This window comes from Chiloscyllium punctatum, chromosome 7 (assembly GCF_047496795.1).
Source record: "Chiloscyllium punctatum isolate Juve2018m chromosome 7, sChiPun1.3, whole genome shotgun sequence".
Taxonomy (NCBI): Eukaryota; Metazoa; Chordata; class Chondrichthyes; order Orectolobiformes; family Hemiscylliidae; genus Chiloscyllium; species Chiloscyllium punctatum.
This window is the reverse complement of record NC_092745.1, coordinates 96592343-96607114: the sequence shown is the minus strand read 5'-3', so window position 1 is coordinate 96607114 and position 14772 is coordinate 96592343. Positions and strand designations below refer to the sequence as shown.

Here is a 14772-nt window from a genome sequence, read left to right as displayed (position 1 = left end):
GAGGTTCTTGTTTGTCTTAGTTTGAGTGAAGGAATGATAGTAGTTTTCCCAGAAAGAAAAATCCTTAGTGGTTTTATCGTTCTTTTCATAAATTACAAGGTCATTAGATTAAACTTTGCGAAAGGTATACGGTCAACCATGGTAACTGAAATCTTGAATGGAGATAATTTAGTAAATCTTGTTACAGCTCTGTTTTTGTAATGCATTTTGAAAAAAGAAACTTGGAAAATAAATGATTAGGGGATATTGTATAGAATTAAAGATTGAGAGATTATGTTGAAAGTAAATGTGAATCTGTTTTAGCAGATGATTCAGATTTAAGATAATTGGTAAAAGAACCAGATGTGAGATGAGAGGCTTTGGGATGTGACATTTAAAAGCGTGGTGGGTACAGGTTAAAGTATGACTTGTGAAAGGGATTTAAACATGTGCATCAAAAGGATTTTTTTCTTTGGCTTAATAGAATGGAGTTATTTGGAAGGATCTTTCAAGGACTTTTGATTAATCACTTGTATGATGTGGATTTCATTGACTAGGCCAATATATAATGCTTTTTCCCATGTGAAGATCATAGTGAGCAGCCTTCTTGAATTGCAACAGTCCATGTGCTATAGCGAGACCATGCTATTAAGGAAGGAATTCTATAATTTTGACAAGTTTGCAAAGTAAGATGTGTTAAATGGCATGTCCTCTCATCCTGGTGCTGCTCTCTAGTGATACAGCATATTTTGAGATGATCTAGTTGAGAATAAATCGAATAATATACAACCACAATCAAATTTGGGACTTTCATGGCCTTAGTCTACTGATATAAATGATAGATTAAGCCTGCTTCATGTTAGCCTAATCAGTCAATACAAGTAGCATTTTGTACGTTATATCGAAGCACTCTAACTGCTGTTCTGAAGAATTACATAGAATACATAACATAGAAACAAGCTATTAAGACTAACCTGTACTTAACAATATATGTTCTCTAATCAAGCATTTTCATGTCCTTTCTCACCCAATGGTAACCTTTCCCCCTAACTTTTTTTAAGCATCCTATTAAATGCATCTATATGATTAGTATATTTCATATGCAGGCAAATTTCATATTCTTATCACTAGATAAAGACACTTATTCATGTTTCATGCTTTCTAGTTGACTATCTTAAATTGCTAATTCTATCTTTCCTTTTCCTTGTCACATTTGTTCAGAAGATGAACTTTCAACTTCATATTCATGCTATCTCTAAAACTGCAATTTCCACTTCTGTCACATTGTTTAACTTCGTCCCTGTCTCAGGTCATTTCTTGCTGAAGCCCATATTCATACTTTCTTTACCTCTGGATTGACTATAACATGATACTCTTGACTGGCTGCCCAAAATCTACTTTGGCTGAATATGAAATCATGTTGCTCTTTTTCTTCCCTTATCACCTTTTTAAGCATGTTGACCACATTGGCTTCAAGTCAGACATAGAACATAGAACAATACAGCACAGAACAGTGCCTTTATTTTTAAAATTCTCATCTTTGTTTCCAGATTTCTCCATAGTCTACTCCTCCCCATCCCTAATGTTCACCAGCTTCAGATATCTAACCTCTGGAGAAACCCAATTTTCAATTCTTCACTTTGTGGTCATGCCTTCAATTGTCTAGGCCCTGTGGTGTGGAAAGCCCTCTCTGCACATTTCTGTCTGTCTTCATTCCTCTTTTTAAAGCATTCTTTAAAACCTATGTCTTTGACCAGACTTTTGGTCATCTGGTATAACATCTCTTTGTGGTTTGATGTCATAATTCTTTTTATAATGTTCCTAGCTGGGGTACAATGCAGTTCTTTTTACCACACTTCAGGAAGGTCATAATTCTACTAGAAGGGATATCAAGGACGTTCACCAGGATGTTGCTTGGAATGGACCATTTTTTGCTATGAAGAGAGGTTATATAAGCTTGGGTTGATTTCTTTGGAGCAGAGAAGGCTGTGTGGGCCCTCATTGAGGTATATAAGATTGTGAGTGACATTGTTGGGTGGATAGGAGTAGCTGTTCCCCTTTGTTGAATAATGAAGAGGCATCATTTTAAGGGAAAGGACTGAATTTTTAGATGGAGTTAAAACCTTTTCTAACCCAAAGGGAGGCAGGAATCTGGAATGCACTGGCTAGAAGAGTGGTAAGCGTTAACCTTTCAAAAAAAAATGTGGATGAAGGCTTCAAATGTAATAGCTTTCCAAATTATCTACAAAATATTGGAAAGTGGGACTAGTGTAGGTTGGCACAGACTTGATGTGCTGAAGTCCCTCTTCTGTGATGTGTGACTCTGAATTTAGAGTTTACAGGTACTGTAAGGGAGACTTTTTTTTAGAGAAATGTTTCCCTCTATGCTAATAGAAGAGTTGGAATTTGCAGCACTTGCTGATCATGTGGTCTTAATCTTAATGACAAAAGTCCATGAGCTCATTGCATTTATTGGGGGGAAGGATGGTGGAGACAGGAAGAAGGGACTCATGAAGAAAAAATGACGAAAGGTGATAAACCAATTTGAGGCAAGTGTGTTTCCTTCAAAGGTTCCACTTGTCAGTGGTATGATGTTGAGCACACATTGGTCACAGCTTACTATTTATGCTAAGGAAGTTGTACATCCTGTCTGAAAATTACAGATATGCTGCCAAGAGACAACATCTTGGTAAACTTAGCCTATGAAAGCCGAATTATTGTTGTGTGTTGTGTCTTGAGATGCTCGTCTAAGTTAAACTTTTTTTTGTATTTTTGTTGTAATTTTCAACTCATGCAGAGAGGTTCACAAAAATGGCATGAATCATTACTATGAATTGATTTTTAGTTGACCATTTGGAATTAGTTTTGCACGTGTTATATGACGCATAATCCTGTCTCAAGAATAGGCATCCATGAGGTGCTCTGGCCATCAGTAGCAGAATTGTACTCCAACACAATCTGCAACCTCATGGCCTGCATGTCCCTCACTCAATCTTTACCATCAAACTAGGAGATTAGTCCTAGTTAAATGAAGAAGCAGCACCAGGCATACCTGAAAATGAGGTGTTAACCTGGTGAAGCTCCCAAACAGAGCTGCTTAGATGCCATATAGCATGAGCAAGTGATAGACAGAGCAGAGCAAACCCACAGCCAATGGATTAGATGTAAGCCCTGCAGTCATACCACATCCAGTCGTGAATGGTGGTGATCAGTTAAACAGCTCACTGGAGGACAGTGCCCAAATATGCCGATCCTTGATTGAAGAGACTAGCACGTCAGTGCAAAGATAAGGCTGAAGCATTTGCCATATGGATGATCCATCTCTTCTACTTCCAACATTACAGATGCTAGTGTTTAGGCAAATCAATTTACTCCATATGATGTCAAGAAACGGTTGGAGACTGAGCCCTGACAACATTCTTGCGATATTACTGAAGACTTGTGGTCTAGAACTTGCCGCTCCCCTCGCCAAGCTGTGCCAGTACAGTTACAGCACTGGCATCCACCTGACAATGTAGAAAATTGCCCAGGTATCCTGGACATAAAAAGTGTGAAAAATACAACCCTGCCAATTATCACTCCATCAGTTTGCTCTTGATTGTCATTACAATGCTATCAAGAGTTATTGCTCAGCAATGACATGCTCAGTGTTGCCCAATTTAAGTTCCTCCAAGGCCACTCTGCTTCTGACTTCATTACAGCCTTGATTCAAACACAGACAAAACAGCTGGATTCCATAGGTGAGGTGAGAGTGACAACACTTGCCATCAGGGCTACATTTGACTAAGTATGGCATCAAGGAGTCCTAGCAAAACTGCAATCAATGGGTATCAGAGAGCAAACTCTCTGCTGGTTGGAGTCATATCTGGCATATAGGAAAATGGCCATGGTTGTTGGTGGTCAGTCATCCCAGCTTCAGGATATCTCTGCAGGAGTTCCTCAGGGTAGTATCCTGGACCTAACCATCTTCAGCTGTTTCATCAATGAACTTCCTTCCATCATAAGTTCAGAAGTGGAGGTGTTTGCTGATGACTGTATAATTTTCAGTACCATTTGTGACTCCTCAGATACTGAAGCAGTCAACAAGATCTAGACAATATCCTGGCTTTGGCTAATAAGTGGCAAGTAATATTCGTGCCACACAAATGTCAGGCAGTTACCATCTCCATTTAAGAGTTAATCTAATCACTGTCCCTAGACAGTCAATGGTGCTGTCACCACTGAATCCCCCACTGTCAGCTACCCAGAATGTTACAATCGACTAGAAATTCAATAGGGCTCTCCACATAAACACAGTGGCTACAAGAGCAGGTCAGAGGCTAGGAATACCATAGTGAGTAACGCACCTGATGCCCCCAAAGTTTTTCAAGTCAGGAGTGTGATGGAATACTTCCCACTTGCCTGGATGGGTGCAACAACACTCGAGCTTGATATCATGCAGGACAAAGCAGCCCGCTTGATTGTGCAGATGCTCCCTCCATGACCGACACTCAGCAGCAGTAGTGTTTTTTTTATATTCATTCATGGGGTGAGGGTGTTGATGGCTGTGCCAGCATTTATTGCCTATCTCTAATTGCGTAGAATGGAGTGTCAACAATATTGCTGTGTGTCTGGGCTCACATATAGGTCAAGTAAGGATGGCAGATTTCCTTTCCTGTGTGACATTAGTAAACCAGATGGGTTTTCCAATGATCAACAATGGATTCATCGTCATTATTAGACTTAATTCCAGATTTTTTGGAATTCAAGTTCCATCATATGCCAGTGGGATTTGAACCTGGGTCCCCAGAACATTGCCTGGGTCTCTGGGTTAATAGTCGAGCAATAATAACACAAAGCCATTGCCTCCCTTCCCTGTATTATCTATAAACACACTGCAGAAATCCACCAAAGATCCAGACAGCACCTTCCAAACCCATGATCACTTCAATCTAGAAAGACAAGGGCAGCACATAGGAGCAGCACTGTCTGAAAGTTCCTGTCCAAGTCACTTACCATCCTGACTTGGAAATGTATTGCCATTCCTTCACTGTCGTTGGGTCAAAATCTTGTAATTCCTTCCTTGAAGGCCTTGAGTCAACCTACAGCATTTGTATTGAAGCAGTTTTAAGGCAACTCACCACCACCTTAAGGGCAACTAGGGATGGGCTATAAAATGCTGACCAACCAACGATGTCCATCTGCCATGAGTGAATGTAAAATAAAAAAATGATTTTTGGGCCTTTATTCACATTATGATCTCAGTTGATGGTGCTGCTAAGTTTGTCATCCATGATTGCTTTTGTTTATTTCAATAACATTGTGGTCTGTTATGGAGATGTATTTACATGTGGCTGCAGGTTTTCTTTAATGGCACAACAGAGATTTAGTGCACAAAACAAGAAATGAGTTGAAGTCAAGTTACCTAACAAAGAATACAATTTAGAAAAATCTTAAAATACCACAACAAAAGTACCTGCAAGGTTCAGCCATTTTTTTGACAGTTAGAAATGCAAATCCAAATAAATTAAATATCCTTTCTCAAATCCTTCTTCACTGATGTTTGATGTTTGACTGTTCCTTTGCCATGTACTGTAGATCAAATTCAGTCTGTCTTTTCCAAATGTATCAACATGAACTGTTTCACAGTTCTAAGAGCCTAAGCTTTCTCAGTTCTAGTAATCTGCAGATTTCGCGCCAGAATCTCCTGGTTTGGAAGTTCCATGAAGTAAATTTTTGCTACTGTGGTAACTTTTTTATTCACTCTTCTCTTTTTCTAGGAGCGAAGCTATGCATGTTTCTGACCCCAGTCAAGTCTCTCCCAAAGTCCTCCTTTAAAATTTTAATCTTCGGATTTTCTAAAATCAATCTTTGATTCTTCTGAAAATCAGCCGATAGTGTTTCATTTTTACTGTACAAGTCACATAGCAGATATTGAGCCAAGTGGCCTTTTGTTGGCTGCTTCCAGTCTTTATTTTTGAATAAAGGAGTTACACTTGCTTTTTCAATCTGTTGGAACCTTCTATGAATCAATTATCTCACACTTTTAAAATCTAAGGTTGAAGTCTATCAGGACCTGGGGAGTTGTCAGCTCACAGCTCCAATGATTTGCTCAATACTTCTTGTTTGGAATAGTGAATTAGTAACGCATGATGTCACTGAGTGGAAGATAAAATTAAAAAAAAACTCTTCTCAGTCAAAGATGTGTTTGCCAATTGAAAGTTTGGCGATTGTTTTCACAATTTTTGAGTTGGGGGAGTGATTGGGTAATCAGAAGAGGAGGCAAACAATACCTTGCTCGGTTTACCACTATTGGGTAGGGAGGGGGAAATTAAGTCTGCAATGTGTTAAAACTTTATTGTGCTTGTGTGCTAATATTAGCTGTTCATTAACTTGTACAGAGAAACCAGAACTATCTATGTGTACAGGAAACCAAGCTGTCCAAACAGCAATCTATCAGCTCAATTAGAGTCTTTTGGACTTTTCACAAGAATGGGAGCTATTTTTACACCTCTCCCTATGTAAATTTCCTGGCTGTATTTTGAAAACAGATACAATTCTAAAATTCTCAATGCAGCATATTTCCCACAGAATATATTTGGTTAGAATAGTTACTTTTAACCAGATTAGAAAAACCTTGGTTTTAAGTTTTTCAGACTTCACACTATAAATTTATTTTCTTTTTAAGCCATAGTATTTTAAATTTGTGCAGATTTTAGACGATAAATGTTCTGAAATTGTTAGAAATTTGTTTTCCTTGGAGCCATGGACTGAAGGATGCATACCTTTAATAAAAGGATTTCCTTTAACACATACTTCGTTACTGAAGTTCTATCTGATCATAACTTTTCTACTTAATTTATCTTGAAGGTTCTTTTATTAGTTGTTTTGTTTTTAAGGATGTAAATATTGCTTAAACAAGTATATGTTTTAAGTATTAGAGCTATGTTAATTAACCACCTACATTAACAGGTGTGTTTTATAATAGCCAGGTAGTCGTAAATTTCTTTCAGCTCTATAGTTTAAATTACACTCCCAAAAGATTGAAAAGAAGCACCAGGTAAATCAATGGGAACACTGGAGCAGCAACTTTCATAATTTCCTCTAAAATTACCGATACGATTGGTATTTTTATAACCTGGTTTAAACATGAACTGCAAGATGTTAATTCCAAGATGAACATTTAATGGTTAATCACTTATTATTTTGTATCTCTAGTTTTCTATTGTAGTTTTTGACCATTAGTGCAAGAATCAAGCAGTAGAAGTTAATAGCCAGTCGAGTTTTGTTTCAAATTGGGAATTTTTTTTCTGAACTGCGTAAGAATTTGAGAAAAGTAAACTGTTTCTGATGAGCTAATCCACAGAGCATTGGCTGAAACTTATTCTATTAAATGCAGCTTGTTTTTAAATGTGGAAATTTTCTAATCTGGCTTTACATGCATCGGAAAAGGCAAGGACTGATTAGGGGTAGCATGGCTTTCTGTGTGGGAAATCATGTCTCACGAACTTGATTGAGTTTTTTGAAGAAGTAACAGAGGATTGACGAGGGCAGATTGGTAGATGTGATCTATATGGACTTCAGTAAGGCATTCAGCAAGGTTCCTTGTGATAGACTGGTTGATTAGATCTCGTGGAATACAGGGAGGACTTGTCATTTGGATACAGAACTGGCACGAAGGTAGAAGACAGGTGGTGGTTGAGGGTTGCTTATTAGACTGGAGGCCTGTGACCAGTGGTGTGCCACAACGATCAGCACTAGCGTCGTAGAGATGTACAGCATGGAAACAGACCCTTTGGTCCAACTCTTCCATGCCGACCAGATATCCCAACCCAATCTAGTCCCACCTACCAGCACTCGGCTCATATCACTCCGAACGCTTCCTATTCATATACCCATCCAAATGCCTCTTAAATGTTGCAATTGTACCAGCCTCCAACACATCCTCTGGCAGCTCATTCCATACACGTACTACCCTCTGAGTGAAAAAGTTGCCCTGTAGGTCTCTTTTGTAACTTTCCCCCCTCAGCCTAAACCTATGCCCTCTAGTTCTGGACTCCCTGACCCCAGGGAAAAGACTTTGCCTATTTACCCTATCCATGCCCCTCATAATTTTGTAAACCTCTATAAGGTCACCCCTCAGCCTCCGACGCTCCAGGGAAAACAGCCCCAGCCTGTTCAGCCTCTCCCCATAGCTCAAATCCTCCAACCCTGGCAACATCCTTTTAAATCCTTTCTGAACCCTTTCAAGTTTCACAACATCTTTCCGATAGGAAGGAGACCAGAATTGCACGCAATATTCCAACAGTGGCCTAACCAATGTCCTGCACAGCCGCAACATGACCTCCCAACTCTTGTACTCAGTACTCTGACCAATAAAGGAAAGCATACCAAATGCCTTCTTCACTGTCCTATCTACCTGCGACTCCACTTTCAAGGAGCTATGAACCTGCACTCCAAGGTCTCTTTGTTCAGCAACACTCCCTAGGACCTTACCATTAAGTGTATAAGTCCTGCTAAGATTTGCTTTCCCAAAATGCAGCACCTCACATTTATCTGAATTAAACTCCATCTGCCACTTCTCAGCCCATTGGCCCATCTGGTCAAGATCCTATTTTAATCTGAGATAACCTTCTTTGCTGTCCACTCCTCTTCCAATTTTGGTGTCATCTGCAAACTTATTAACTTGTACCTCTGTCCCAACTGTACAGAGTTTGTACTGTACCAAATCGTTTATGTAAATGACAAAAAGTAGAGGATGCAGCACTGATCCTTGTGACACTCCCCTGGTCACGTGCCTCCAGTCTGAAAAACAACCCTCCACCACCACCCTCTGTCTTCTACCTTTTTCAGCCAGTTCTGTATCCAAATGGCTAGTTCTCCCTGTATTCCGTGAGATCTAACCTTACTAATCAGTCTCCCATGGGGAACCTTATCGAACGCCTTACTGAAGTCCATATAGATCACATCTACTGCTCTGCCCTCATCAATTCTCTGAGCTTTTTGAGGAAGTAACAATCAAGTTTGTGAGACATGAAAGGTCCACTTCTTTTTGACATTTATAAAAATGATTTAGTAAGTATTTAGTAAATTTGCAGATGAAACCAAAATTGGAGGAGTAGTGGACAATTGAGAAGGCTACCTCTGAGCACAATGGGATCTTGATCAGATGGGCCAATGGGCTGAGAAGTAGCAGATGGAGTTTAATTTAGATAAATGCGAGGTCTGCATTTTGGGAAAACAAATCTTAGCCGGACTTATACACTTAATGGTAAGATCCTAGGGAGTGTTGCTGAACAAAGAGACCTTTTAGAGTGCAGGTTCATAGTTCCTTGGAAGTAGAATCGCAGGTAGGTAGGATAGTGACGAAGGCATTTAGTATTATTTCCTTTATTGAATATAGGAGTTGGGAGGTCATGTTGCAGTTGTGCAGGACATTGTGTTACGATACCGGGCAAACCCTCCTGCTTAATTGACACCAACAACACAGAAAAGATTTATCCCATGCAGTAATCTATGAAAATTCGAGAGGCCAAGAACTATTTAAAGTAAAAATTAATTACTTTATTTCTTAAAGTATAACAGAGAATAATTAACTAACAACTATTTACAACTCCTTCCTCTAATCTATATTTTATCTTCCTTTCTATAATACTAGTCCAGTAAAACACCCGATTTAAGAGTTACTGAAAAATTCAAATTTCAAAACCAGTCAGCTGTCGCATCTTCTCTTTGCAGGTTTGCTTTCCAGGTCAGTGTCGATGTCTGTGCAAACCCCTTCTCTAGACAAATACCTCTCAGACAGTTCTGACTAGCAATCTACATCTGTTTGTCTGGTGGCAGTTCTCCTTTCAACTGTTCAATTTTTCATGGGCTTATACCACACCACCAAAGCATCGGATTGTGTCATTGGCTTTTAAGATGGTCAATATACTAAATCCAGACTTGATTAGAAATTGGTATTTTCTTTTTGAGGTATAATTTAAACTAATTGGCCTAATTCAAATCTGTTTTTGTCTCCAGGCGACCAGCTACACTAAATGCTGGACCACGTAGAACATAGCACAATACAGCGCAAGACAGGCCCTTCAGCCCTCAATGTTGCACCAACCTGTGAACCATTCTCAGCTCGTCCCCCTACGCTATCCCAAAATCATCCATGTCCTTCTCTAAGGATTGTTTAAATCTCCCTAATGTGGCTGAGTTGACTACATTAGCAGGTAGGGTATTCCACACCCTTACCACTCTCTGCGTAAAGAACGTGCTACATTCTATCTTGTTGAGAACACTTGGTGTTGTCAGGTGGTTCTAACTTTTAATTTTCTTAAAGATACAGTCACCCACATCTTCTTAACAATTTGTTAGGGCAATTTTGGAATATTGCATGCAATTCACAACGCCCTGTTGGAAGGTTGTTGTGAAACTTGAAAGGGTTCAGAAAAGATTTACAAGGTTTTGCCAGGGTTAGAGGATTTGAGCTATAAAGAGAGGCTGAACAGGCTGGGGCTGTTTTCCCTGGAGCGTCGGAGGCTAAGGGGTGACTTTATAGAGGTTTACAAAATTGAGGGGCATGGATAGGATAAATAGACAAAGTCTTTTCCCTGGGATCAGCGAGTCGAGAACTAGAGGGCATAGGTTTAGGGTGAGGGGGGAAAGAGGGGTTGGACCGAAGGGTCCGTTTTCATGCTGTACACCTCTCTGACTCTACAGAAGCTCAGTGCATTGCAAATGGTTCAGAAGTGGTTTTCTACATTTAATACTTGAAATTAGTGGGATATCTTATGAGTATGAGTTGGACAGGTGGACATGAGGAAAGTGGGGGGCAAGGGGGAAAAGAGTGCACTGGTAGTTTCTGGCTCACTGACCTATACGTTGCTGAAGGTACGCACCAACTCAAAGACACCTCTACTACCACCCCCTCGATGATGACCTTACCTCCCATCATCTTTCAGACTATACGCAACCTCATTACCTCACCCAACGCTTCCAACATCAGTTCGAGAACCTCACACTACTCTGTTCTGTCTCCTACCCAAGATCCAGAAGCCTGACTACACCAGCCGACCCATTGTCTCTGCCTACTCCTGCCCCACCGAACCCATCTCTACATACCGTGATACTATCCTACCCTCCCAGTCCAGGAACTCCCCACATATGTTCCGGACACCACCCACCCCCTCCACTTTCTCCAAGATTTCTGTTTCCCTGGCCCCCAACACCTCACCTTCACCATATACATCCAACCCCTATACACCTCCGTCCGCCATGACTGGGCCTCTAAGCCCTCCATTTCTTCCTTTCCCAACGTCCCCACCAGTAGCTTCCACTGACACTCATTTGTTTGGCTGAACTGGTCGTCACCCTCAATTATTTCTCCTTTGAATCCTCCCACTTCCTCCAGATGAAAAGGGGTAGCCATGGGCACCCGCATGGATCCCAGCTATGCCTGTCTCTTTATCAGTTATGTGGAACAGTCCATCTTCCGTAGTTACACCAGCACCACACCCCACCTCTTCCTTCACTATACTTATGACTCTTATCAGCGCCACCCCATTCTCCCATGAAACCATACACCCATGAGGAGGTAGAACAGTTCATCAACTTCAACAACACATTCCACCCTGACCTAAAATTCAACTGGACCATCTCCGACACCTGTCTCTGTTCCTGCACCTACCCCTGCTACCGCAGGAATTGCACACTCTGCGCCCACATCTCCCCCTCACCTCTGTCCAAGGCCCCAAAGGAGCCTTCCATGTCCATCAAAGTTTCACCTGCATTTCCACACGTCATTTACTGTATCTATTGCTCCTGATGCTGTTACCACTACATTGGGGAAACAGGATGCCTATTCGCAGAGCATTTCGGAGAACATTTCCGGGACACATACACCAACCAACCCCACCACCCCATGGCACTTCAACTCCCCCTCCCATTCTGCCAAGGACATGCAGGTCCTGGACAGCCTCCGTCACCACTCCCTAACCACCCGACACCTGGAGGAAGAATGCCCCTTCTTCCGCCTCTGGGTCCTCCGAACCCCATGGCATCAATGTGGATTTCACCAGTTTCCTCATTTTCTCTCCCCCCACCTTATCCCACGTCCAACCTTCCAACTCGGCACCACCCTCATGACCTGCCCTACCTGTCCATCTTCCTTCCCACCTATCCGCTCCACTCTCCTCTCTGACCTATCGCCATTACCCCCACCTCCATCCACCTATCGCACCCTCAGCCACCTTCCTCCTCCTCCCCAACCCCACCTCACCCCTCTCCCATTGATCTCACAAACCCCTTGGCTCCCAGCTTCATTTCTAATGATGGGCTTTTACCCGGAACATCAACTCTCCTGCTCCGTGGATGTTGCCTGACCTGCTGTGCTTTTGAAACACCACACTCTCGACTCTAATCTCCAGCATCTGCAGTCCTCACTTTCGCCTTGTTAATGGAATCAAGTGAAGAACCAGCACTAGGTTTGACCATCAGTTTACAGTTCTCACTGAATAGAGGTTTGGTGCCTGGGGTTTGGACAACTGTTCCTCCCCTGTTAAGGAGGAAGGGATATTTCTAGGTCAAAAGGCCACACTCAAGTCCCACCTGTCTTGGTGATGCATTATGACATGTCCAAATCGATGGATTTAAAAATATTTGTGGGAGGGGCAGACCAAGTAATCAAAGACTAGTTAATGTAACCTCAATAGAGGGCAAGCTATTGGAATCTGTTCTGAGACGGGATAAACTTAAGATTTGGACTGCTGCCTGAAAGGGTACAAACTGTAACAGCCCTCCCACTTGTTTTAAAAGGTGTCTGGCTCTGCACTTAAATTCTGTAACCACCAAGGCTATGGATCAAATATTGGAAAGTGGGATTGGGCTAGATACCTTTTTGTTCAGTTGGCACTAGCGCAGACAGGTGTTTTTCCCTTGCCATATGTTTTTTGCATGATTACCAAACCAAGCCTGAATGTTGTCCAGATGTTGGTGTAGGCGCAGGCTGCTTCACTGTCTCGGCAGGTGCAAATTCTATAGAGCCTCTAATCCATACTTGTCTCTGTTCTCATCAGCAAGTCTTAATGGCAAAAGTCAAGTGCTCACTTATCTTTAATTTGTTGATCCTTCTGTTTAATAAAAATATCTTTGTTTTTTAACCTATCCAGACCTCTTATGATTTTGAATAAGTCTCCTCTCAACCTTCTCTTAAGTATGTCTTTCTACATGAAAACTTGAACACCTTTCACTTCATCTGTATTGTCAATCTACTTGTCAGATGTGCAGTTCTGAATGTGTGGCTCTTCAGTAATGAAGCAGTTACATTTGACCCTTTAATCACTGCCTCAGTTTGACTAGACTCCTCTTCTGCGTAGTGTCTTGTTTGACCTGAAACCATGAAATCATAGAATGGTTACAACGAAGAAGATCGTTTTGGCTTCTTGTGTTCCTGACTGTTCTCTGCAAGAACAATTCTTCTCGTAGCACTTTGCCTTTAACCCTAAAAAGTTTTTTCCTCCAGTTTAAATTATTTTTTTTGAAAGCCACAATTGATTCAACTTCCACCACATTCTGACTTGAGCATCCTATTCAACATCCTAAGATTTCTGCTTAAATATTATTTTTGTCATGACCTATTTCATTCATTACCATTTACTTGTTGTCAGTGACCTTTGATTCTTCTGCTACTAGAAGTGTTTTCTTCTTACTGCTCAATCCGATCTCTCAGGATTTCAATTACCCCTTTCAAAACTTGTCAACTTTCTTTTCAAGGAAAACAACCCAGCTTCACAAGTCTACCCATGTACTTTGATTGAGTCAACATGCTAATCTCGCATCATCTTTGTTTTTGGATTGTGGACTTGCTGGCAAGGCCAGATTTATTGCTGCTGCAAATTCTGCTTGAAGCTGGTGATGAGCTGCCTTTTGTTTTGAATTGCTGTCATCCTTTTAGCTACACCAGTGGTTCTCTTGGAAAGTTCCAGAATTTTTACTTGGTGATGGTGAGGAAGCGATGATTCATTTCCAATTTATGATGGTGTGTGCTTTATAGTGGCACTTCTGGTTGGTAGTGTTGCCATGCTTATGCTGTCTTTCTACTTTCTCGTAAGAGATTGCAGTTTGGAAGGTACTATCAAAGGTGCTATAAGCAAGGGTGCTGATAATGGAGGGAATGAATGTTTAAAATGGTAGATAAGATGCTGGCGGGTTAACTGCCTTGTTTTGGATGGTGTTAAATTTGAGTTTTTGAAATGCACAAAGCTAGGCAAGTAGAAAATATTCTAACTTGTCCCTTGAAAGTAGTGAACAGGTTTTGGAATATCAAGTTGGGTTTGCTTCTTGTAGAATTCCCAACCTCTGACTTGTTCTTGGACTAGCCAGTATGAGTAGATATAAGTTAAATTCCTGGTCAGCCCTTAGGATATTGATGGGTATTTCAGTGTTGGTAAGGACATTATCATTAGAAATGTAACAAAATTTGCTTCCAATTTCCACACTTTAACCATCACATGATCTGTCTCCAACTCGTTTCTCCCTTGATTCTCTGCCTCTGTATCTGAAGATAGGCTTAGGCTTAGATTGTTGGATAAGATTCACTAAAAGTCTGCTGTTCCCACAATTACACTGACTATGCTTACCTTCACCCTGTTTCCTTTAAGGATTCTCAGTTTGATCATCTCTCATATATTAGACAGTGAAACGTCCCATTTTTGTGCTTCTAATACAGCTTCCTTTTTCCTCAACACACACTCCTGCCCTCTTAAGGCTGATCAGCCTTTCAGATGTCTGTTCTATTTCATGCACTTTTACTACTTGTCCTCCCTC

At 41.0% G+C, this 14772-nt stretch overlaps 1 protein-coding gene across 6 annotated transcripts in view; it reads left to right on the top strand.

Annotated features, from left to right (window-relative positions):
• The window catches only part of tesk2 (testis associated actin remodelling kinase 2), a 104591-nt gene that overhangs the window by 1268 nt on the left and 88551 nt on the right, over positions 1 to 14772 (top strand). For 2 of the 6 annotated variants that reach the window (XM_072574375.1, XM_072574376.1), the window contains exon 2: positions 9982 to 10178. The exons of the other annotated variants lie outside the window; for them this stretch is intronic. The gene's annotated coding sequence lies outside the window, so the exon portion shown is untranslated. The remainder of the gene's footprint in view (positions 1 to 9981; positions 10179 to 14772) is intronic. 6 annotated transcript variants of the gene reach the window in all.